Source organism: Cyanistes caeruleus, chromosome 2 (assembly GCF_971803275.1).
Source record: "Cyanistes caeruleus chromosome 2, bCyaCae1.hap1.1, whole genome shotgun sequence".
Classification (NCBI taxonomy): Eukaryota; Metazoa; Chordata; class Aves; order Passeriformes; family Paridae; genus Cyanistes; species Cyanistes caeruleus.
The window spans coordinates 119,688,007-119,714,264 of NC_141702.1; the positions used below are offsets into that span (position 1 = coordinate 119,688,007).

Consider the following 26,258-nt stretch of genomic DNA (forward strand, 5'->3'; position numbering starts at 1 on the left):
AATGAGGAGTTGGGATCCAGGCCTGTGAAATCCCAGAGCAAGGGCTGTGTTTTCCTGCTGTGCAGTTCATGTTTCACTCTGAGTCATGCTTAAACAGGTTCAGCAGCTGTGCATGTTAAATTGTTCTAAAGGCGTGTTATTTTCATGTAAAGGGAGATGGAAAGGCAGAGTCTGAAATAAATCTAGGTTGATCAATATCAGCTGTGCTAATTTTAGCTAGAATTAAAGGTTTGCTTTTGAGCCTGTGGATGGTTTGGGAACACCATGGGCAGTTGTTTCTCCAGTTTTGATTCCTGTTGTTTTGTATGCCCATCTTTTGGTTGAAAGGGATGAATCCCTTCCAAATTGGCAAGGACAGTGTGTGAATGTGTGGACCTGGCCACCTCTGTTTAACTACTTTGGCACTGATGTTTGGTGTTTGTGGTAGCCCCCAGCTATAACCAGACTCCTACCCACCTTTCTGATTTCACTAGATTTGATTCTGGGAATCACATCTGCACAGATAGGAGATAATACCTGTACATCTGACAGATAGCAGGTAGTATCTCTACAGATAGTACCACAAACTATCTGTGGCAGCCAGGTACACAAGCACACACTGCACAAATTAATAGTGCATCATGTGTTCAAAGTTCAGCTTTCTCCTCTGAATTCCTCTGTCTCCTGTTGTCAGTTATCTGTATTATATATTTCATAATTGGGCAGCTCATGCATAAAAGATCCTTATTGATCAGCCATGATGTGAAGAAGTGCTGCTCAGACTTGGCACAGAGTTAAGCAGAAGTCAAATCAAGGACAGGGCTGGCAAGTGTTCAGGCTCAGGCACCACAATGCTGAAATCTGCATTTATTCTAATCTGTTCAGATACGATTTCTGCAATGCAGCCAGTGGCTAAGGCTGACCTTAAATCCAAAGAATCCTTGGCTGTTGGTCTGTTTCCAAAGGCTTAATCCCTTTTGGTCTTGAATTTCTTTTGTTCCTCCTTGTGCCTCCACAGAATTTAATGGTATTTCTATGGCTGTGTTAGTTTTCCTGAAGCAGTCCTTCAAATTACTTATCGATTATTAGTATTTTTGCACTTTCTTTTTGAAGTAATAATTTCCCTTACTCATACTTCTGCACAGTGTTTCAGCTGACATGCAAGCACACTTGGAATTGCATCAGAGCTGCACTGTGGCTCCAGAGGCAGGACCCAGTGTGGCACAAGGCACTCCTCCAAAGAGCCTGAGCTGAACACTCAGCCTCTGCTTTTCTCCCTGTTAAAATCCAGCCCTGTCACAGCACACATCAGCAGCTCAGCGAGTGTGATGCGTTTATGTTACAAGTGTTATGATGGGAACAAAGAGGAAAAAGTAAGAAACAAGCTGTGCTGCCCCAAGTCCCCATCTGTGATCTCTCTAGGTAACCTGGCAATGCTTTATTTCATTTTAGTAGGAGAAATCTTTAATAGATAGAATCAGCTCTCTGTGCTGGACATTTTATCCCTTTTTGTTCACTTCCTGCATGATATCCTTGTGTCAATCTGGAGAGAACAGCTGCCTTCTGCACTGGGGAGGAGGTTACCATGGGCAGGACAGGGGTGACCAGGTTCCTGACCTCATTCTCAGTGCCTTCATCTTCTAGCACTTGGTTTCAGCAGTTACAGATCAAAGTCCTGCAGGTGGGTAGTGCTTACACTGTCTGATTACATACAGAGTTGTAAAAGATGTTGGGATCTCTTGAAATTCAGGGGCTTCAGACTCAAGAAACTCTACAAGGTTCATCTGAGTTAGAATTCTGAGGTAGGTGATTCTCCCCCTCTACTCTGTTCTTGTGACACCCCACCTGGAATATTTTGTACGGTTCTGGTGCCCCCAACATGAGAAGGGCATGGAACTGCTGGAGAAAATCCAAAGGAAGCCATGAAGTTGATAAAGGGACCGGAGCACCTCACCTGTGGAGACATCCCAGCATCTTCCAGGATCTGCAAGGGCCTACAGGGAAGATAAAGTGGGACTCTTCATCAGGATCTGGAGTGACAGGATGAGGGAGAACGGCTTCAAACTGAAAGAGGGGAAATTTAGAAACACAGAAAGAATTCTTCTTTGTGAGGGTGGGCACAGATTGCCCAGAGAAGCTGTGGCTGCCCCATCCCTGGCAGCGTCCAAGGCCAGGTTTGCCAGGGCTTGGAGCAACCTGGGGTAGTGGAATGTGTGCCTGCCCATGGCAGAGGGTAGAACAAGATGATCTCTAAGAGCCCTTCCAAGCCAAACCATTCTGTGATTCTCTATAATTCTAATATTTATATATTTATAAATAACAAGATCACATAAGGTCAACAGTTACAGTTACATGCTCTTCCAGATAAAAAACAACCCGAAACACAACCCTCTAAATACACTATCACCATGACAGTGTGTTTTTCCCTTTGACTTATTTCCTGGAAACAGCTGAATCATTTCTTGCTCAAAAGCTCTCCAAAATTTGCAGCCAATGGCACGGAAAATTTTGACACAGAGGTTTGTAAAAAGCTCAAGTCGGATTGTTTTAATGGGGTGTGGCAGGAATGTTCACAGTATGGAAATCTGGGAGCCCAGAGTGTAATCCACATATATGTAAACAGTACTGTAATGCTAGATCATCCGGGGGAATAGAAGAGGAAAAACTTTTCTTCAGTTACAGGAATGCAAAAGATTTTTAAAGCAGTCATTTTTCACTGCTAGTGATTGTGTTCCTGTGGGTAAGCAAGGCCAGCGCGTTAGATTTGCAAGTGTTATGGAAATCTGACCTTTCCTGTAAGTCTGAGCGAGATGGCTGCCTTTGGTTTCATCCCAAGTGTAGATGTGTATCTTAGCACGGCCTGGAAGCTTTTCTGGTTGTGGCAGACACTGTTTAGCCACAAGCTGAGGTTCCCTATCACATGCTCAGTGAGATTCCGCAGGACAAAGGCTGTGTAAATTGAATTACACTAACACCACCTATGGATTCGGGGTTAGCCCATTTGCATTACAAATGCCCTTGCAGTGTGCATGCTCTACACTCACCAATTAGGCTTTCTTCTCAACCCTCTTGGTCCTTCACAAAAAGAGGGAAGGTTTTTTCTTTCCTGATGGAGTTGCAAAAAAAAGCTGCTAATGAAGGACTGATGAATGGTCTGATTGTGTTGCTGTTTGTATAGTTTCACCTTCATTTGCATCAGTACCAGGCACAGATCCCAAGGCTCATTTTTCACTTTTCACTGCTCCTCTTCTTTGGCCCCTGCCTGCACTAGGACCAACCAAACAAGCACATTTATCTTTTCCTCCTGGAACACGGACTCGGAATATTTCCCTTCGTGCATCCCAGGGGCCTACACGTGGTGGGATGGGACCTCTCCCCAGCACATCTGGCTTCTGTTGCAGGTTGGTTTGGAAATCTGCCACCAGCTGGAGCGACACAAAATGTACTGGGAGCCGTCACTGCTTTCCCTCGGGAACACCTAATGCATCATCTCTAAGTGTGTCTCCATTTCCTGCTCCAAGGAACGGATCTTCGATTTAGTATCTTTTTCCAGCGGTTCCCACAGAGTGTTTGACACTGTAAAATAACTCCCCACACCTCCAAGACCAGAGAAAGCACACAAACAGCGTGTCAAATTGTTTACATAGAACACCCCTAAACGATCCAATCAAAACCCCGAGTCAATTCCACAAACAGTGGAGCAATCCCTCTCTTCCTGTAGGAGCAAACGAGTACACACAAACCACGACTGACAAGTGACTCTTCAGTTCTGGAGTTCTTCGGTTCTTCCTATTTTTCCTGTCATTTTGAAAACATAGCAAGTGCCAAAATATAATGATTTTCTTTTAAAGAAGAAAAAAAAAGACAATGAAAGAATGCGGCCCTTTGTTTTCTATATCTGTTCAGGGAACAAGCTTCATTGATTGAATGCCAGGAAGAGGATAATGCAATCTCCCATTAGGCTTGTTTGCATCTTTTTCCAGGATGACAGTTTAAGTCTGCTGGCTACAGATGGCCTTTGACAACTGACAACACTCACTGTTATGCCAGTGCATGACTTCATCTGTGTGACACTGCATGTGACTTCAGCTTTCTTCCTCTTTGCTTGCAGGAACTATTCTCCATTTCAGGAGCACCAGAAGAACCGAGGTTTCCCTTGCCAGAACCAGAAGATTAAAACTGTCCTGCAGGGACTGGAAAAGTATTGTTGGAATATTGTTGTTTGCTTGGGGCTTTAGTCAAATCGAGTCTCAAGTTAAGAGGCCAAATTTGGTAAAGCTTCAATAGTTTTTGGATGGACGTTTTTTCAATGCTGGTAAGGCCCACATGGACATTTCAGAGTGTCCCATGCTCCAGAGTGCTTCCCAAAGGAACACCAAGATTTGCAGCTTGTACTGGAGGTGCAAAGCCTGCAGACCCGTGCTGGAAATTGGAGGAGTTTTTGTCTTCTCCGAATCTTGGCAACCTCAGGGACTGCTGCAAGTTGAATGAATGAAGTCATCCATCATCTAGCAGTAACTGGAGTAGGCTGAATTCATTCCCATTCTGTCTTTTGCTTCAGAAGCAGGAAAAAATTAAGGTTTATATTCTAGACTTTTCTTTTTGCCACTTTTAAACACAGGTCACAATTTGATTTATGGTTAGTAGCTATTACATTGTCCTAACTTAGTATAACTGTTTGATCAAAACTTGGTTCTCAGGCCTGTTCTAATACATGTAATTTACTACGGGATTTTATGGAAAAAAGACTTTAATATTTTTTTCAAAGTTTTTTGGGTTTTTTTTTCTGTTTATTGTTCTAGGCAAATAGAGAGCTGAGATAACAGAGTGGTGTAGTTCACATTCAGTGTATACAGGTGATGTCAAAGTAGTACATCATAGGCCTGGATTTGGGACAAAATTTAGCAAATACTGGGGCTCATAACAGCAGATGACAGCCAAAGAGTTAGATAAAGACAAAAATACTGGAAGTTGTATTTTTCATCCTTTTTTCAAGGTTTAATGGAACTCAGGAAGCCTCCTCTGAACTGTATGGCTCAAGCATTTCAAAGTCTTTATGTTAGTAATTCAGTTTTAGCAAAACAATTTGGTTTTCAGTATCTGTGGAACAATGAAGAGCATATATAATGACCTCTATTTCTTCAAAGATCACATTTCAAAGATGATCCTGTCTTCACTGGGGAGCCCATTCCTGTGAAAATGCCACTGCCATGAGGTTGTGAACCATACTAAGGAATAGGGAAATGAATGTGCTTAGCTGAAAATTTATTTTCTTTGAGTGATTGTGTCCTTGAGTCTGACCCACTGTCAAAAACTGTGGGCAGCCTGGGAGAAAAATAAAAACTGACATCCCAAAAGTTGTTTGGTAGTAGTAAGGAGAGGCCTGCATCTGCAGAGCATCAGTAAATTCCATAACAGTTTCAAAAGGCAGTTTATCAAAATAAAATTTCACTGTCCCGGATAGCTAAAATACCTTAATTAGCGGAGAATTTAGGAAAATAACCAACATTCTGATTCTCTCTCCATCTTTCAAGCATGCCAAATAAGCCCTTGTGTGCTGAATCAGTCACAGAATAGATCTGTGACTCTTCAGAGGATAACTTCTCCAAGTATCACTAGTAAAAGAATATGTTCCCCACATCCTGCTAAGAATGAGTGGGACAGATGCTGCAGATTTAGCTTTGACACTTATCCCATCTGGTCAGATGGTAATCTAAGGGATGACAAAACAGAGGAATGACTCTGACAAAAAGAATTTCTATCCCAGTTCCTTTGGTCATGTGGTGGACATGTTGGATGAGCAGTCAGGGTCACATCCAGCGTGTTGGAAGTGCTGAGTTATAGTTCCTGTTCTGTTCTGAAATTCATCACCTCTTCTATCAGGCAGTGATTGATCTCTTCAAGCTGGCAGGCACATGGCCAGCTAAATGTCACCTCTGCTGTGATGCTCCAACCACCCTCTTCACAGACTTAGCAACCAAAATATTCATATTATTCCTACAGAGTCTTCTGATCCAACACCGCTTCCAAAAGATCTCTGATCAAACAAATCGATTGCTCCTTCTGCCCTCGGTTCTTGCAACAGTGGATAAATCTGCTTTCTTGTTTTGAGACTTGAGAATGTGTGAATGTTCCCCTTGTTCAGGCTGATCTTTCTCTATCTGGTGACATGAAGTTGAGCCCTTGGAAAGGACAGGGAAGAACAGCAGCAGCTTGGCTCTCAGCAATCACTTTGGCTGGCAGTCTGGGAGAGAACACAGTCTGTTGACTGGCAGTGATATAAATATTCAGGGCTGGATTGACAGTATGCAGGACATAAGCTTGCTGGGAACAAGTGAAATTGAGACATGACGACTTTCCTTCTTTTGTGCTCCTTTGTGAAAGTATGAAGGGTGTCCAGCAACAAGTTTCTTTCCTTCCCCAAAATAAGCTGTTAGAGGACAAATGGAGCTGAGCAGCGAGGAGTTGTTGGTATAGTTTTCCACTTGGTTTCAAGTTCTGCAAACAAAGCTGGAGCTGGTAAGTGAATATTGCTTAGTCTGGGTGGCTGGACCTTCCCAAAAGTGCTGAGCCTCAAGGCTGTTCTTGCTTTTCCTCAGCTAAAGAGGGGCTGAATGACAGTACTTTGCTGTTGGCTACATGGGGCCATTTTATTGCTATAGTTCACCTCATTACCATTATCAGTTTGAAGCTTGATGCAAAAGATGAGTTTTGGTGACAGTGTAGAAACAGGTCTCAGTGGTAGTTAGGGGGCTGCATTTAAAATCTGATTAATGTGGTGACATCAGTACTGAGAAATGTTATTTGTGGTCAAAAGTGCCAAAGAGATGAATAGTTCTACTCTAAGATGTAACCATTAAGAAAAAAACCAAAAAAACTTTAAATGGTTTCCTAGTATGCTTGTTTCCTGAATTTTATACTGATCATTAGAGCCCTTTTTAACTTGTCCACTCACGGATCAGGTAAAACCAGTATGAGTATTCAGAAGCACTCATCCAAGTGGGATGAATGAGTGCTAAGCTAAAGAGCTGCAATCCTGCTTATCAACAGACCTAAAACTGCATCAGGTCTGAGATTTTTCCCAGTAATGGAGCTTGGACCTTGAATATTTAACTGCATTGTGGAGTTGCATGTGAAGCAGAACCATTTCATCTCTGTACTTGTATTTATGGCCTTTATTTCCTCTCTTCCTTTGTGGCATTTTCGTGTACACAGCAGGAACACACCTGAGATGGGCTCTGAAAATTGTTGCGTAATCTGTAGGCAAAGAGCATAGCAGGGGAAAGGCATGAAAGGAAAACTACCAGATTGTGAAAGGGAACCAAGAGTGACTTTCTGCATTGTTCTTATTGGCACATGCTGTTTCTGCTTCACAATCTTACGTTGCTGAGAAACCCTGTCATCTGCAAACAAAACCAGCTCCTGCAGGACAGAGTGTGTGCAGAATGTAAAGAGGGAGGTGTCTGTAGGCAGCCTGCAAAAGCTTGCCACGTTGCTTCCATGCACACAAAAAGTTCCTTACTTTTTGGTACCAGACTCTGACAGGCAACCTTTCTGCACTTTGTGTATTTTAATGTCAGGAAGTTTTTCTGAAGACTTGTCTCTCATATTCTTAAGCGGTAAATATAAAGCTGGTATTAAATTGCGCATTATGATCCAAAGCATTGGTCAATGTTGTATTGAAATTACAGCACATGGAATTATGGCATGTAATTTTCACCAGCAACACCCATCTCAGGGCTTGTGGCTATTTCTCCATACCCTTGAAAAGACAGGTAGTTGCAGTACTAGATTTGGTAAATTCTTGCAGAGCATCTCTAGTTCATATTTTATTGATGATAGAATTTGATCCTGTAGTATCTTTAATTGTTTTGTCTCTGTCTATTTTTGTGTGTCCTGACATCCCTTTATCAACTCTCAGGATGAAAAAAAGAGAGGCTTAATTGTGGATTCCTTTCTGAGCCGTTCACCAGCATTTACCCACTGAGGGGCAAACCTGTCCTTGGGTATCTAGAAGTGTAGTTCTAACTAGGAAATGCTGAGACTCTGAAATAAAAATGTATTCCCAGTGATGAAACAACTGACCATTTTCTCAGGCAAAAGCTGCTTAGCCAGACAGCCTGAGAGCAATGGGCTGGCTGCATTCAAGATCCCTACGGGAAGACACTCCTGTAATGAAGCCTTGTCACCAGGAAGCTGGTGCTAGCAGATGGCAGTGCACAGACTGGGCCAGGGGTCTCCTCACACCCCACCTCCCCATTATATCTGCACGGGGCTTCTCTCCTTAATAAGGGAGTCAGAGCTGGGCTTAATGGGCTCTGACTAATGACTAGAAAGGGGAAAAGATGAAGAATTAGCTCCTTTGTGATTTTCCTTTCTTTCACCCATCTTTGACAGGCTGTAAATGGATTTTCTGTAGCTGGGAAAATGAGCAGGGTGTGTTTTTAGATGATTAGTCATTATCTGAAGGGTTTGTGATCAGCCCTTGCACTGCATCCCTGTGAGACCAAGGAGGCCTTTAAGTTTTTAAGTGAGAATTCCTACTGGGTGTTGACGGGGCAAAAAATTGCCTGAATTCTGTTCATACCCAAGGCAGAAACAAGACCTGTCTGACCTCTTGGCTTGTGACTAAAGCAAGCTCTGGGCAAGCATGTGACTACCTGGCTCCTCTTTAGGAGCTGCATCTGTGCCACTAAACATGTGTCAACACTGTGGGGACAGAAAAGGCTCCATTGTCTCCATTGCCTCAGCCCACCCTCTGCCTTTCAGAAGGCTTCAGGTTTCCAGATATTCGTGTATATGTTCAACAGACAGTTTTTTGTTGATGAGGTTAAGAAACGTAAATGTTTGTCCTTCAGGCTTAGCATGTAATTCCAGCTTCCAGGAAGACTCTGGGGAGTAAATTCCCTGGTGCCCCATGTTTGTGCTCTGCTTGCAGAGCTTGGCATATAGAATGTCGCAGTGTTTGTAGGAAGTGTGTTTGTTTGATCAGTATTTCACTGTTGCAGTCTCGGAAAAAAGAATGAGGGAGATTCATGAACTGAGGATTCCGCTGTCTGTATAGGGAAAAACCAAAAACAAACCTTCATAATCAATCTATAATTCAGCTAGAAAAAGTGCTGTCTGTATTGCTATGTCTTAGGTGGAGCTGTAAGGCAGGGAAGGAAAAACCTTTATTTCAGGCCAGCTTTTTTCAAAGCTGAATAATCTGAGGATATTTGGCTTATTTTCAAAGTACATGGGGTCCCCAGACAGATGCAGCCATCAGCTTCTTCCAAAAGCCCAGTATGGTTGTGCCACTGCAATGTGCTGAAAGAGATTGCAGGGGTTATTTAGTGGGGATTCCCACTTGGGTGTCTGTGGGAGGAAATTGCCCAGTGCTGGGTTTGGCAGGTGAAAACATGTGAAGCACAATAGGGGCTGGAAAAGAAAACCCCTGTTTCACGGATGGGGAAATGTACAGATAATTTAGGCTGCAGATTTTGGCTTGGGACACCTGAAATATTTGAGAGAAATTTACACAGCGTGTTCCTTAGAGCTGAGTGAAATCCTGGCATTTCTAGGATTTTTCTCTATCATCTCACTTGGCACTGAGCAAGAGATCCAGTCTTAAAACAAAAACTTAATTGATTTGGTTTAACCGGGTAACACATGGAGATAAATATTACATTTACAAGGTAAGGTGAGTGGCAGATAGAAAATGAATTCTGCTGTTTAATACTCTGAGAGTAAGCCAGAAAGAACAGTAAAGCCTGTCACAGTTTAGAGCAGTGTCTTCTGTGTGTCTGCAAGATGAGGAAGTCAAGCCATGAAGATTTAATGTCTGTGGAATTCAGGAGGAAGATTCCCTAAGGAGTTGGGGTAATCTGGAGACAAAGGCTGGAGGACAAGGTTTGCTGTCACCTCACAGCTCTGTGTCCCCTTTAATGTTCACCAGCGAATTTTATCACTGTTTCCCCAAATAAAAAAAATAAATAAATGTTTTTGTTTAAAAACCATAAGAAGATTAGAGGGTGTTTGAAGGAAACAAGCACAGACAGATGGAAATAACTATATTTCTCCAAAAGGGGGAGGGAATGAAGGCAGAAGGTGGAGGTATGGATGATGGCAGGATGTATGATTTGAGAAGAAGCTGCTCCAGGCTTACCCCGGTGGCCTTTGCTCTGTTGGCTTTTACAGTCAGTGCTTCTGCTTCTCCACAAGAAACAAGGGCAAGCCTAAAAACCACAGACACCTCCAGGAGGCAGTTACATTCAGCTGGCCTCAATGACACAGGGTAATTAACATAATTGGCATCTCCTTGTTGATGGTAGCTGAGGATCTGGCCAAAATAAGTACAGTGTGTAGCACAATTGTAACGTACCTTCAATTAACAAAAAAATTAGAAACGCTTGTAATTGCTGGAATATCCTGTCAATAACCAAAACAGACTCAGTCATTTGTGTCTGATTGAACTCCATCTGGAAGAAGCAATAGCAGGTTTTCTGCTGTAAAATATAATGTTTTTCATTTGGTTTTCTATATGTAAAATGAAAGCTTTTGTTCAGCCGTGAGACATTTGAATGTGGTAGATCACCCCCACTTTGATAACATAAATAATGAAGTGGTAAAATGCTCTTAGTACCCTACTAATTGGTTACAATGGAAGTAAATTACCTTGGTTGAAAATTGCTTAATGGACAACTTGAGATAGGTTTCCTATGTTTGAGAGGTTGTTTAGGTGTTTATTGTACTGTACAGATGACAGAGTTTTGGTCAAAAGTTTTCAGCCTAAGTCAAAAGAGCAAGATCAAAGCTCTGGAAGAAAAAGCAGTCTGTTTCAGACAAGCTTTAAGTGCATTTTGGAACAAGAAAAGGACAAAAATTGTCTGTCTGCTGTTGGTGGGCAGAGAGAAAGAAAAGAATGATCAATAGAGCGTGGAAACGAAAGAAGAATATTGTAGACATGTCAGTGAAAATATTTTTTTTCAAACAGGAGCTCAGTTTCAGCTGTCTCAGTTTACCCACTGACTGCTCTCTTCTGTGCTTTCACTTTCCATGGCAGAACTTTTCACTGATCATTTCTCCAGCTGGACATTCCACATTTCTGCCTTCTCCCTAGAGATAAATACTGAATATCTTACAGCCCAGGTGCTTGCTGTCTGGGCTATAAGGGGGGAAAGGGACACTTACTGAATTAATTTTTCTGATCAGAATTTAGTGAAATAATTCTCTGCTTAACTTGCTGTGTGGTTTTTTTGTTATGCTTGAGCAGGATTATGTCATGCTTTTGCATGACTGCTGTGAATTAAATCTCTAGCAAAGGTTTTACACATCCATCTGCTGCTCCTCTTTACCATAATGAATCTTCTAGAAGATCCCATTTAGAAAAGGCTGAAGTTGTGATATCTTTCAGTTATACTGAAGTACTCTTGGATTCCTGGGATCATACAGGGCTAATTCTGCAGCGCCTCGGGGCTGTACAGAAATAATGGGAGCAGGCACTCCTGCAGATTCTCAGGGATAGTTCCTGAAATTCAGGTCCCCTCTTTGGAGCTAATTCTTTATGCACCTCAGTGCTGCTGTTAGGCAGCACAGGCTCATTTCCTTGAGTAAAATTCACATGTGCAGGTGAGGCTTGTTGGGTATTTTTGGCTCCTGTATAAAAATGAAGCAGTGTAAATCAAAGCGTGCTGTATATATTTTTATTGCTGTTGCAATCTTGTCGCGTCAATACACAAACAGTAAAATACAATTTAAGGGAAGCTAGAAACTTAAGATTTATTGGAATATTTACCAGTGCAAAGGCCCAAACTTGATATCTTTGTGATGATGTAAATTACTGCTGCCTAATGTAAATATCTGCTGATGTATGAGGCCTGGAAACATTTCTGCATTTTTGAAGTCAGAGGATGGATATTTGGCATAAATTATTTCATAAAAATTGAATGCAGATCACTGCCTGACAGCCTGGTTTACCCTGCATGTGTTAAAGACAATTGCAGGGGGTTTGTGCTGAGTGCCATCATGTTTTTGGCTGGAGTCTGCAACTTAAATACACATGAATTATTTTATTTTTGTAAATGCTTTTATTGAACTCTGCATGAAAATATTTTCAATGTGGAGCCTTTGTCAGTGTAAATTCTTCAGAGAAGCAATTATTATGCCTAATTCCTGGCTCTGTTGTAGCAGGAATTACAATTTAAACAGATATCAGAAATAAATTTGTAATAACTGAAGCGGCAAATACACTTTTCTAAAATGTGCTTTGAGACAGGACATATCACTTGCTAAGCATTGAGAAGAAATATACAGGAGTGAAAAAACATTGGATTTATGTAGGCTAGGACACAAAATATAAACTTGTCAGCTAGCCTTGTCTGTGTCCCTGCATTTGACTTGTCATGCTACAGGTATTTAGGAAGACAGATTAATTTTTTAACTGACTACATTTGAAAAGAAACTTACTGTCAATGTTGTGGGCCAAATAAAATCTGATCTCGGTGCTTACACTCCTGTGGATTCCAGTTGAATCAGATTTGGGCTTGGCTATCAACCACTTGTTCATCTTTTTGTGGGAGATCATATTAAAATCTTGCTATGATCAAGTAAATTTCTACTGAGGTTCCAGTCATTCCAACCAATATCAGACCATGTCAGCCACTGGCCTGGTTTTTTACATAATGGGATATTTAGTGTAGATTTTGGACTTTGTGTGGATACCTGGGAACACTCAAATATGCTCTGTCATTTGCCCAAAATGTTGAGCCAGATTTTCCATGTCAATAAATTCTGTCTGGATGAAGTTATAAACTCAGATTAGTATGATACACTGCTGAGTAAGTTTCACCAATTTACTAAGGAAGTGTGTTAGATTGTGTAAGATTTCCTGCTGCAACACCTCTCTTACTGAAACCTTTCCTAACAGAGAAAATCTACTGACTCAGGTAAGAGTGCTTGTTTTTCCTGAACCATGCAAGTGTAGGCATTCTGAGATGTGCACCAGGTCTTGTAATTTATATTTTCTAACTGCTGTATAATGTCAAGGGCTTCAGCAGCATCTTTGTGTGTCAGGCTGGAGTTCACTGTGCGTGCCCAGCGCTAGAAACGCCTGGCTGATAAACCGATGCACTTTTTATCTACTTTGGAGCCTGACTGACATCTCCAAACACTGTTGTATCTAAACAGCTTGAATATGTGACCTCATTCCTTAAATACCATCACTTGAACAGCTCTTGTTGCTAAAATAAAAGCAGTGTTGATTCTCTGTTGTGAAAACTCCCCCAGCCCCTCTTGACAGGCGCAAACCAAAGCACACCTCCTTTTACTATGATAAAAAGGTTCATTTGTAGCGATTCCAGGCTACCTGCAGCCAGGACACCCTGCGGGGTTTGTCACTCTGTGTTAACCTGTGACTGCCACAGAAATTCAGGCACATGGCAAAGGACCAGGGAATAGCTCCCAAGGAAAATGATCCCAGGAAGGTGAAGTGGCTTCGTTTTGTTTTCTTAGGTTGTCAAGTAGTTTAACTACTCTCTAAACTGAGGGAAGATTGGAGTTGAGCCAAGCTTTCCGGAAAAAAGAGGCCAGGATCAGCTTTCCCCTTTTATGCTGGCTTTTAATGCTCAGAAACAAGACTTCTGCATTGCAGGCCTGTGTCAGTACTTTGTTAAATATAACTAAAGTTTGGAAAACACAAGCTATGCCCTCCATTCAAACACAACCACATGCTTCTCTGCAAACAGTGCCTGTTAAAAAAAGCTTAAAATTTTCACCTCTGAAGACAATTTTTGTGAGAGAGTTGAGGTGCACATCCCCTGCAATATAAATTTTAAAGAAAGTTGGTTTTTTTTTAATGAACATACTTATTATACTAATTGCTTAATGTTTAAATAGACTTTTTAGTTTGGTGCTGAAAATCTCCAAAGACAATTCTCTATTTTTATTCTTTTCATCCAGGGATAGGAACAGCCATCAGGGTTAGTGTCTTATTGTCTGTCACCTGCTTCTTAAAGCTCAGCATTTTTTTGGTAAGGGAGGAGTGGCTAAATGACAACTGCAATTTGCATTTTAATTTATATTTCAATTTATAGCAACCAGATTCAGCATTTACTTAGAAAAAAAGGACTTCCATATAGCTTTGGGCACCAAACCTGAATTTTTGGGAAAAAAAGGGTAAAGACTCGTATGTAACTGCTGGTCACAGCAGGTTGGACATGTGTGCAGGAGAAAGGCAGTCAGTGCTGCTCACTGCCCATTGCCTGGGCACACCTGGTACGTGCTGCTGGGACAGGGAGGACCCAGGCCAGCCCGAGTCTGGCACTTGGAAGGTGCTGAGGGAGTCGCTGCTGCAGAGAAAACGCTCGGTGGTGACTCCACAGGGCTCTAAAGGTCAAGAGGAAGCACCTCGAGGCCAATATTGAATGTGGCTGGCAACCAGGGTAACTAAGCCTCTGAGGGAGTTATGTGCTTACTCTGCCTGTTGCCAACAAAACTCCTGCCAACATCTTTTTGTAGCAGATGAAGTCTATTAATTCTGCATGCATACACAGCAGCAGAGAGGGGCTGACATCACGCTGGCCTCAATGGAACAAAACACAGACATGAGGAAGGGCAGGCGCATCCCAAAGTAGCGAGGAAGTGGGTTGGCAATATTCCCAAAAAGCAAGGAGAAGCATTTCGCTCCCACCAAGGCACTGGCTGAGTGCTGGTCCCTAGTGTGAAAAACGAGGTTCACATGTTTTGATAGAATTTAAAAGTTTAATAAAAAGACAATTAGGAGATAAAAATAAAGTATACAGTATATGGCTGGGTGTCTCTGCATTTAGCCAATAGAGCACACCTTACTAACAAAGGATTGTCCCTTAAAAACAGAACCCTACTACATATCCATAAATTCTCATACATATTCATACTTTCTTCTTAGGATCTCTGGTGTTCTTCTGTTTAGTTTTCTCTTGCCCCCTTCCCAATAGATCAATCTTCTTGGTGCCATCAAGATTTACATTCCCTGATACCAGAAATGCAATGAATTCCTCCCCCCCAAGTTCTGGTCACTGCTGTCTTCATCTGGATAAGATAGTTTACAAATTCAGGGGGTCTCTAGCTATCTTTCTAGTCTTTGGGTTATACAAACAAAAGTAGTTTTTCTTTTAATACTATGCCATAGCATAACAAATATGTATTATACCACTATTTCTAAGTTTCATCAATAACAGAAACAAAGGAAACTATATTAATACAACAACATTTTCTAATCTTATAACATTCATTCCAATATTTGCAAAAAGCCAACAATATAATGTGTATCTATAGCACTAGGGTTGAGAAGGAGCACTGTGAGATGGTGTAAAAGGAGCACAGTTTAAGGATTTCTAGAGAACACTGCTCTTTCTCTGTTCATTCTGCAATAATTCTTAGCACTCTGCTTACAGAGGAGTCAGGTGCACTGACAGCGCACAGAAGTGGCAGATGGAATCCTGGTAATGGTTTTTAATTACATCTTTCTGATACTTGGCATATGAATGAAATTTAGGCTTCCTGATGGTTTTATTAGATCCGTAAGTGAAAAATTTACAGGCTGAAGGAAAGAGCTGAAAATAGGGCTGTGAGAAGATCCATTATAAGTGATTTAATGAAGTAGTTAAATCCAGTGTAGAACACAAACTGTTTTTAATTGGAAACGTTGGACAGTTTAATCTTTCTATCAAATGTTCAGAGGAAATCAAATACCCTGTTGTATAAAAAGCAGCTGGGACACAGGGAGAATGGCCCTTATATCAGTGCTCTGTAAGAGGTCAATGACAATTTTAATTGATGCTATTTCAGTTCTTGTGGTATGGTGGTAACTAGAATAGAAATATCTGAACTGCTTGTTCTTAGAAATGTGTAGACTTTATCCAGGAGAATTTTCAGCTTAGAATCAGGTACAAAGATCAGATGAAATCTTCAAATACAAAAAAAAATGGGTGCTGTTAAAGATAATTTTGTTGGTATATCCCATTCCATTAATTTCTGAAAAATATATGGAGTGGCAACATTCACTTGTTTTCAAAGACACAGTTAGCAGTGAGGCCAGATATCATTAAAAATGCATCTTCTACAAAACCTAGTGTACAGTTCTAGGAAAAAAGTTTGTAAACAACAATTGTTTTAAAACCTTTTCTTGATATTTTTTTTTTTTTTTAAACTTTGCAAAGCTCTTTTTATGCCTCTTTCTTTTCCAGCCTGAGAGCACAGCATGGTTCTACTAAATCCATCTCTTTGGTGTCAGTGTTGTATACCATCCCAAACAGAAAGTAAAGGAATATGGGCTCAAGTTGGAATAATAGCAGTATTCCCAGCTTGGCTTTGCTTTTTTCAAATACACAGAGGAAAATTGCTGGGTCCATCAGAGACAATAACAGGAAACAGAATGTAACTAATTTTGATGGCTCTAAAGTTTATCTGTCAAGAGACCTAGATTCATTCATTCATTAAAAACAAAAAAAAAAAAAAGAAGAAATCTCTGGTCTTTTGATTTTTCAGCTAAGGGCTGATAGATGTAGCAGGGCATTGGGAGGTAGTTTTTGGCTCTGCACTGAACACCTGAAAGGTGGACTTTGTGAGGCTGTGACACAGGCTGAGTGTGTATCAGCCCTAGCTCTGCACAGAGACATCTGCTGATGCTGTGCTCTTCACACTGTCCACATTTTGTGTGCCTCACCTAGAACACCTTCAGCCTGAGTGCAGCCAGCCAGGGGCTGAGCTCACACCAGGCCCCAGCAGAGGGCTTCCACTGCATCCATACAACCTGAGTCTCATCCAACAGCTCCTTGCTTAAGAAGCTTGCATCTGGTTTTAGTGACAATTCTTTAAAATGCATAATACGAACTCTCTAGAGCCAAACTTTACCCAGGCTGGTAAAAATTAAGGGTCGCTTCCCTTTTCACAGATTCAAATACACTTTTGCATGGTTTCACACATTTCTGGGGTTATCTTTTGAACATGTTTGCCAATGTCATTAATGTGTAAAGCTGTGGTGTGTATTCTTAAAAGGAAGTTGTTCTCCTTCCACTGCAGAGCTGTGCAGAAAAGCTCCCTCTGGAGAACTGAGAGGGAGATGATTTCTCTGCCCCGCTGCATGCCCAGAGAGTGGTCCCTAATCCACAGCTCCAACCACTGCAGCAGGGCTTCACATCAGTGCTGGTGGGACTTCAAGCCCTTGTGAGCACTGGGCTTTATGTCAATACTGGAAACTGCGTTAGGATAACACCAACTTTCTGTGTGTCCTTTGTCCCCTGCTGGCTGGGCTTCGTGGTGCTTTCCCAGACTTGTTATTTTGGCTCACTTGTGTTTCTCCCTTGGTCCCAGCAGTCCTGGGTTTGTGGCTGAACTGCCACTCCTGTATATGCTCAGTAGAAATGCTGAGCTGAGCAGCTGCATCTCTTCAACTGTACTTTTCCAAGTCTGAACACCTTTTGATTTTTCTCCCCAGCTCCATTGTGCTTTCAAGGTTTTAGGTGTAATCCTTCCAGAAAGCATTAATCACATTAAAGGTTTCACCATCGTCGTGGTTTTGCTTATTACTATTATTATACATTCAAATGTCTTTTCAGCTTTTATTTGTGAGTGGGGTTTTTTGCTTAACAGTCAATTGAGGTGCATTCTTAGTCTACAAGAAATTTAATCTGAGTGATATTCATAAATGCAGAGACTCAAATTTGTTATTATTTAATCAATGAATGCATGGCTATTTCAGAATATTGTCTCAGGGTAGCACCCTCCTATTTTGATATCTTTGTACAAGTGGAACAAGCAGAAAGGAAGGCCAGGCTATGAAGGCAGTCCTGGCCATACAGAGAGGAGTGTAACAACTGCCTCTTGATTTATTTTGCACCAGATTTTAGTTCTCTTGCCTTCACACACCCATAAGGAACTGCATTTTACTGTAGTAACACTTAGATACACGTCCCTGAGAGAAGAACTGATCCTCAGAAATAAGTTTTGAACAAAAAGGTGAGTAGAGAAAATATAGACTCAATTGTATATCTAAAATAACTGAACTGACTCAAACTGTAGATACATTCAGTGCAGCAGGGGAACCTGAAATTAGAAATTTTTTCTTTTGTTTTCTGCCTCATCTGATTTTCTGCTTGTAATGAGGGCTTTATGCCCTTTTCTTTTTTCTGTCTTCTTTTCAAATAAAACTGAATCAAGCTATTAATACATTCCATACAGCAAGGTAACCTGAAATTACATTTTTCACTCTTTCTTTGCCTCCTCTATTTTTGTGCTAGAAGAGGGGATTTCTTGCCTTTTCCCTTTTGTCTTCATCTGTTACAATTTCTGTATATTAGGCTCATGATTCATTTCACTCTTTTCTCCTAACCCTCCCATGTCTGGTTACAGGCCACTTTTCCAAAACCCCGGGGATACAGATTCCATTTTGTTCTGTTTTCTGTTTCTCCACCTGCTGCTGACTGACTCTGCTTGGCTTGTCCTCCCATCCCAAAGCTTGCTCAGCAACCAGCACAGCTTCTGTCCACAACTTCCATCCACAGCTTCCCACCTTCCCCATTTGCCATTTCAATCTCTCCCACATGTAACCATTGCTGGGGAGCCCCAAAACTCCCAGCTCCAGTGCTGGTTGCTGTGCCTGAGAAAATGCCTTTATTCAGGCCATTATTCAGGTCATTATTCATTTATTCAGGAGCTGCCAGCCGTTCTCCATGCTGGCTCTGTTAGGTGATCAGGATTTTTGGGAGAGCAGCGCACAGCTTATGGCAGGGCCAGGGTTTCTGTGTGGCAGCACTGAGAACACAAATACACGCAGGAGTCGTGTGGGCTCCTTATCCAGGTATTGCCAAACACGCCTATCTTGTCCAATCCCGTGTGATGTTGCCCCAGGTGACACAGCTACAAACACATAAATCCCACACATGTGTGTGCTGCCAAGGCTCTGAGAGGATTCGAGACCAAACCAGTCCTGTGCTGACATAACTCCAGAACAAATGGAAATGAAATTGTTCTTTGTATCAAACCATTAACTTCACAGGCAGAAGGATTCCCCTGAATTTGCCAGTGTGGGTTACCAGTTGGGCAGTGCTCCCAGCTGATGTGTCTGGCCCGGCTGCCAAGTGGGGAGAAATCTGATTGGAAAAGATTTGAAGAAGCCCATGCTGGCAGAAGGTATTTATAACCCTGCCACAGCGTCAGGGGCTGCCTTCGGCACCGTGGGCTCGTGGTGCTGCGCTCTGTAAATCGCAGATTATGGGGGCTTTGCCTTAGGAGCTTACAGCTGAGGAGGGCTCACAGGAACTTGTGCCATTACCTGTCAGAGAACAGATAGTGCCTGGATATGGAGCTAAACCTAGTATTATGGGATGTTAGTCTGAGCCCTCTTGTATTTTCTCAGTGCATGTATATCTTTCCTTATTTGTTCTAGACCTGTCTTGCAAATCCAAGCAAATCCCAAACATCTGCAAGAGAAAACAACTACCCAAGAATGGGAAGTGGCAAAGCTTCCTGCTCTTTTTCCACTGACCCCTTTGGTTTGTTGTTGCCTCAGTTTTCCAAAACACCCCTACGCAACACATCTTTCATCCACCTGTTGTATTGTGCTTTGTGAGCTGCGTGTAGGAGGAATTGACTTCATAACGTGCCAATGTTGTGTAACACACCGAGCCTTGGTACTTAACTGGGGAGCCTGAGCATGCCAGAGGGTAAACTGAACCTAATTAAGTGTCCAACAGCAAGATCCTGATAGATTTGGCTTCTTTGATTCACATTTTGGATATGAGTTTATCCATCCAGCCATATATAAGCCACACAGAACTATAAAGGCAAAAATACTTAGACTGAAGGAATATCTATAATTTGAACTAAAATTTCTAAGCAGAGAGGAAAAAAAAATCCCTAACACAATGTGTTGAAACTCACATATTAGTAGGAATGCAATAAAAATGTAAATATCCAGTTGCCATAAAATGATCTAAAGCTGAACCAATGTATCATATACTGTGTATTTATATGGTGGCACCTGATTTCATTGTCAAAGTAGTTTAAATAGCTCTTGCTATTTCTGAAAAATATGAGTGATGATGTCCTGTGCTATTTTTAGGAATAATATGTTTATCTTTATTTAGTTGCACTTAGATGGATGCTATATGGAGAAGTAAGAATTATCGAGTCCTGGGTTGTTTTAGTCTGGGGAAACTAAAGTTACTGGTTTGAGATGGTGCCACTGCTGATCTTTCTGTTCTGTGGGTCAGCAGCTGGAGGTCTGGTCCATTTTGGAATCTCTTTTTGTCTGCTCCCAGCTGTCTTCCCTCTTATCCTATAGTAGGATACATAAATTACTTTTACAAGTTCAACATTCTGGAGCAGTCATAGAAGTGGATTTTAAAAGGGGGAAAGATCCTCAGATGAGAGAAGAGAGGCTGATTCTCCCAAGGTAGTAACCATCACCCATCTCATGGAAAAGCCAGGATGGAATATTACACTTAGTTAATATAAAAAAACATATACTTAGGGGTGCCTGACACTTGTTCTTTTTCTTATACTCTTGAAGAAAAAGAAAGGATACTTTGCTTCAAATAATTCAGTGCAAGAACTGAACATCAGTATGAACTTGCAAGTTATAAGAAGGGCTAAACCAGGTCAGGAGAGCAGAACATGAGGGCAGTGATGATCTGCAGAGGGACTGAATTTGAAGATTCTGTGAAACAAGAGTAGAAGGTAAGCATGACACTCTATGAGTGATCAGAGGTACATTTGACCATCACATCACATGAGCACACGAAAGTATCAAAAAACTGCCTAAATATAATCTGGGATCACCAGTTATTGAGCAAAATGGAGGAAATTTTTAGATGTAACTAATAGGAGCAAGGAGGTTGTGTTCTCACCATCCAAAGAATGTGTTTGAAATGCCAATCAATAGGCTTTTATTTTGAGTCTGTGCTTTTTTACTAGGATACCTACAAAACACTTCTACACTGTAAGAAATACAGTGTGCTGAAAGAACAAATAAAAGTGACATGAATTCAGTGGCTGCCTAAAAATGATCACATATCTGTGTGCCTTCTTCCTCCTTCAGATTACAGTCTAGGTAAAAAACTGCTCAGGGAGATTGGCTTACAGCCCACTGCAGAGTTGAAGAATTATATGATTATTTGATTTACAATTCCCTGGAAGTGTTCTAGGCCAGGTTGGTCTTGGAGCAACTTGTTCTAGTGAAAGGTATCCCTGCCCATGGAATGGTGGGGGGAATGAAATGGTCTTGAACATCCCATCCAGCCCAAATCATTTTATGGTTCCATGATCTAATTCTTTTAAGCAACTGTCATTTACAAGATCTCTGTTGAATCAGTTTAGTTGGATAACTCTTTTTAAAGAGTTATTCTAAATTCTGGTTTCATTTTCAAAAACTCCAAGTGGTTAAAATTGAATGAGAAACAACATACAACTAGCTGCCTCTAAAGCCAAACCGATTGGGTTTTTTTCAATTTACCCAGGCATTTCTACCCAGGATATGGTCAAGTTATTTCCAGGCTCATATATTAAAACTTACACTGTTTAGCCACCTGATTCTGCCTGATGGAAAAAATCCAGTAAATCTTAGCTACCAGCCTGTGCTGAAGTGGTAATTTGAGCAGATGTTATATGTCATTCAAGTAGTTAGTTTTTACTGAAATATGTTAGTTTTTCACAAGTTACAATGAGAAAAATAAAAACTATATTTGCACAGAAAAAAAAAAAAAATTGAAAATAGTTTAGAGTAAGGGATACCTGCCAAACATCATGCTTTAGAAATCTGAAGAACTTTGGGAGCAAAGTTCTTCACAGGGAACAAAGTTATTCACATGGAACAAAGTAGCCCTGTGCCACTTCTTTTCCATGTGCTGTTTTCTCAGTATCTTTTCCTTTCATTTCTGCTCCTTTTCACAGGATATATGAGAAAGATTTTAGCCTACAAGATTCTTTTTATCTCCTTGCCAACACAGTGGTTGCACTTAGGTAGTCCTTCACCACTGGCATGACTCACCTAAAATATATCCTTATCTACACTAGTTCCAAAACCAGTAAAACAGGCAAATTCAGGTTTCCTATGGCTCCAGGTATTACATTGTTTGCATCTCTCTCCTGGAATATCTTCAGTCGTTCTCACACCTCTCATCCTCCTTTCTGGTTTTGCCATCTGGGTAAATGACAGACAGGCTTGTAAAAGCTACTTATACACACACCAGTGGAATGGGGAACCACCAGCTTCCCCTGGCTCCCACTGCACAGGAGAGCTCAGCAGCTCTCTCATTTAGCCAACTGCTGGTTTCTTCAAAACCATCAGGAGTTTAATATCCTCAAATCTTCTGCCACTACCATAGTTAAGTGAAATCGTCCAAAGTGTTCAAAAACTGGAATATTTAATCTAGGGAAAGGTGAGGGAGGTAAAGGGCTTCAGTGTATGACCTGCTGGACATGATGCTGTGAAAGCAGGGAAGTTGTGCTGGACATTTCTTAGCTGTCCTATCTTTGTCTGACCCAGATAAAAGGAAGAGCTCCCTAAATACTCCAAGAAAGAAGTCTCAGTGCTGGTGGTGTTTTCCAAAGCTGCCCTACATTCCGTCCCTGGAAGTCAGAAATGCTCTGTGGCCCCAAGCACCACCATGACCCAGCTGAAGACTCCAGCTGCTGTGGCCTGCTAAAGGCACTTGCAAGAGACAAGTTATTGAACAGTGAACAAAGTTCTGGAAAGTAGCAGCTCTTCCTTTGAAGTGTGACTTCAGGTCAGTGTGTTGCTCCCTCTCCATACTTTGTCTGTATAATTAAGTTTCCCAATCCCACTAGTGATGCCATCAGCCTTGTCTGCAGTAGTGGCGAAAACATTGCCCCCATCAATCTGTTTGTTTTCTCCTCGAGCACATTTGGCAGCCAAGGGAATAACCCTGAATATTGGTTAGCAGGTTGTTTCTTTCCTAACTGGGTCAATATCAGCGCTGAGAAAGAGCAAAAATCGATTTCTAATAGAAATTATACATACTTTTCCCTTTACAAAGCAAACCAGTTTAAATTCCAATTTATTATAACTGTAATAAATCCCTAAGTTTTAAAAAAGCTCCTAAAATAATATAGGTAAGACACCATGATTTCAGAGAATTCATTCTTGCTGTTGTAAATTCTACTCACTGAGTGAGTGGCACCACTAGCTCGGTACCTAGAGTTAGAATGTGGAGGTGATTTAAAATAAAAAATAGGAGGGGGGAACATGAGTTAGAAAACGTAGCTGGAGCTACTTTTTAATATTACCTGGAGCTGTTTGCAAGAGACGTTAATAGAGAATGGATTTTTTGTGTCTTGGTCCTATGTTCCTCAAGAGTGAGAATTATTATGGCCCAACTGGTAAGTGAATTATTTAATTGTATTTCTTAAAAGTGTGAGGGGCTGACAATTAAAGGGGCTGACATTAAACCTAATGTAGGGAATGACCTGTATTCTGAGAATTCAAAAATTCTGGGGATGTCAGTAAGACATAAAATTAACTGTATTGTCCTTTAAGTAAGACCAAAGTGGTTCTTTCTGAGAAAAAGAGTAATCAGACCAAATTCCCATTAACAGTGGATCTCTGTGCAGCTTTTGTGGGGTGAATTTTTCATGTCATAGTCTCATTTGCTGGACAGCATTGTCATTTTGGTTCCCTTCAAAAGTTATGTATTTTAATGATGAACAAATGTGTTCTTGCTCACTGTTGTAACATTATTTTAATGCCACGCATCAGCTTTGGTCCCTTGGAATGAGAGCTTAAAGGAATTACCTGGATGTAGAAATTTAAAGCTACAGCTAATGGCAACTTTTCACTGCTGGCACTTGGGATCTTTTAGAGCTGTCCTGGAGCTGCTCTTATTCATGCAGATGGATGGCTGAAGGAACTTCTGAAGGGTGTGTTGTGACAGGTTTAAATCAGAATACTGTATATTGATATGGTTAGTAGGACATTTACTGTACAAATGGATGTGTCAGAAAAGTTATCATCAAGAAAATGTTATTTATAGCAGAGAACAAGGCAGGCCCCACAGAATATTCTGATAAAGCCCAGCCTGGCTCAGTTAGCATCAAGAGATGGAAATGCCTTTGTTCTGTTGTTTTCACACTTTTCCTCCTCCATATGCTGCATTTGTATTAATAAACTAAGCAGTGATTTAGTCACAATATCCCACTGCTGATCTTGAGAAGAAGTACAGCAGGTGTTCAAGCAAAGACAAACCTGTGAGGCAAATCTGCTCGATTCAGCACTGGCATAATCTGAAAACAAAGAATTGCAGAGTTTTATCCTTCCAGAGATAAAGACATTGTGTCTGAAACCTGGGGGATTGTCCTTAAAGCTTAAAAGGGGGAACAGAAATCCAGCCACCCTCACAATTTTAAATCCATCTTTTAAAATCACTGAGACCAAATGTGGGGTTTCTTTCTGTTGGATCCTGCTGTGAAGCGACAGTACTGCATCTGTCCTATCACCATTATTATCTTAGTCTATGATCTGCTGTGATATCATATTACTTCTGTGGAAGATCAAGCAGAAGGTCAGAGTGGACTGACAAAATCCCACCAGTACCATTGGCAGCAGTGCTGTGGAAATTCAGAAACATTCTCGCTGGGGGAATTCATGGAATGCATTCCTTCCTGACTAAGTTTTCCTGGAAACTTAGTTTTCACTAAGTTTTAAGGAAATTGAATCGGTGAATATCTGCAAAATACTCCTATTTGTTGACAATCTTCCTAGCAGAATTGTAAAATACTTTCCCAAAGAGCTAAAACCCGGGGTGTTTTGTAATAGAGTTTCAGTACTACAGAGCTCTGTTTTCCTCTCGCTTGTTAAATTGACTTGCTCAGGGAATCTGGAACTCCCTTCCTGTTTCCCTCCAAGATCTTTAGTCACTTCCTGTCTCTAAATAAAACCCCTTTCATTTGTTCTTAATTGATGATAGATACTCTTCCAAGTATTCTGATAAAATCAGCCAAATTATATATAGAATTTTCCTTCTTGTACATGACCAAAAATCCCTGTGGTTAAGTATGTTAAAATTAGTTTTATCACCGTGTCTATACTCAGAATTTGACAAATTTTTAAAGGTACCTTTTTGCCTTAGGTCATATTATAATGGAATTTTTAAAATCCATTTTCTTGTTTAACCAAGAGATGCAAAAAGTAGATTTCCTGGTGAAATTATAAAGACCTTATTCAATCAAAGCCCTTTATTTGCCTCCATTCTGCTGCTCCTGTAGCATCCCTTATATCACTGTAAAAGGGGCTGACTTAAAAATATAAATGAATAATTTGTCAATGAAGACCCAAAATCTTGGGGGCAAAGAATGACATCTAAAGACCTCACAGTTCATAAAATTATTCACCTGCTTGAAACATTTATCTCCATCAGAATAACAATGTTGCCATCACTGTGTTTATAAAAATACTTTGCACATTTGTTCTGGTAATTTCTGGTAGTGATAGGGAATATTGATGTCTTTGTACATTCTTGAGGAAAAAAAAATCTCATCTGGAATTTCCTGTGCCTGATCTGGACTGGGTGCAGGGAAAAGCTGCTTGGAGGAGCAGGGGGAGGGTGACAGCACGGTTTCTCCAGTGTTAGCTTTGGAAAGCAAGGGCTGGGCAAAGCATGTTAGGAATTAAAATTCAGAGAAAAGAACAATTTAAAAGTGGTAAAAAGATGTACCTTGGCCTTGAGTAAATTAGGGCTGGAAGGTCTTTTGTTATTTAGAATAGGGGATATCTTAGAATGGCCTTCCCAGTACCAATAGCAGCAGCAAATATTTGAGTTCAGCCTGTTCAAGCAAAGAATAGGATAAGTTTTCCTGAGGCAGGAGAGGACTCAGTGCTGGGACCCCTCGGAGCCCCTCATTCACTTGTTGCCATCCCATTTTTCAGACAGTGACTGAAGGTGACTGAGCTCCAGTTTCCAGCCAGAAACACTTCCCTCTGCAGTGTGAGCTTGCAGCTGCCCCTCGGTCCCTGCGTGCTCAGGAGCACTGATCCCACTGGGGAGCTTCTCCTGCTCCAGGCTGGCAGTCCCTGCTCAATGGGCCAGCTCACGGAACATCCATCTCAGCATCCACTGCACCCTACACGGCAGAAGGGAGGTACCAGGAGAGCTGCTGCTTTTCCTTAACTTCTCCTGGCTCACTGAACTGGCAGCTGCTTGCTCGGAGTGTTTCCATGAACTAATCTCTTTATACGGGTATATGTGGGAGAATAAATCATCTGTGGGTTAAAAACCCATAATAATGTTGGTGTAGTGTTAAATATA

General features: G+C 41.2%; 1 protein-coding gene across 5 annotated transcripts in view; it reads left to right on the plus strand.

Moving 5' to 3' along the window:
* RTN4 (reticulon 4) overlaps positions 1 to 26,258 on the plus strand; it is an 86,240-nt gene that overhangs the window by 19,806 nt on the left and 40,176 nt on the right. For all 5 annotated transcript variants that reach the window (XM_086875102.1, XM_086875103.1, XM_086875104.1 and 2 more), the window contains exons 2-4: positions 20,510 to 20,676; positions 22,484 to 22,724; positions 25,880 to 26,091. The gene's annotated coding sequence lies outside the window, so the exon portion shown is untranslated. The remainder of the gene's footprint in view (positions 1 to 20,509; positions 20,677 to 22,483; positions 22,725 to 25,879; positions 26,092 to 26,258) is intronic.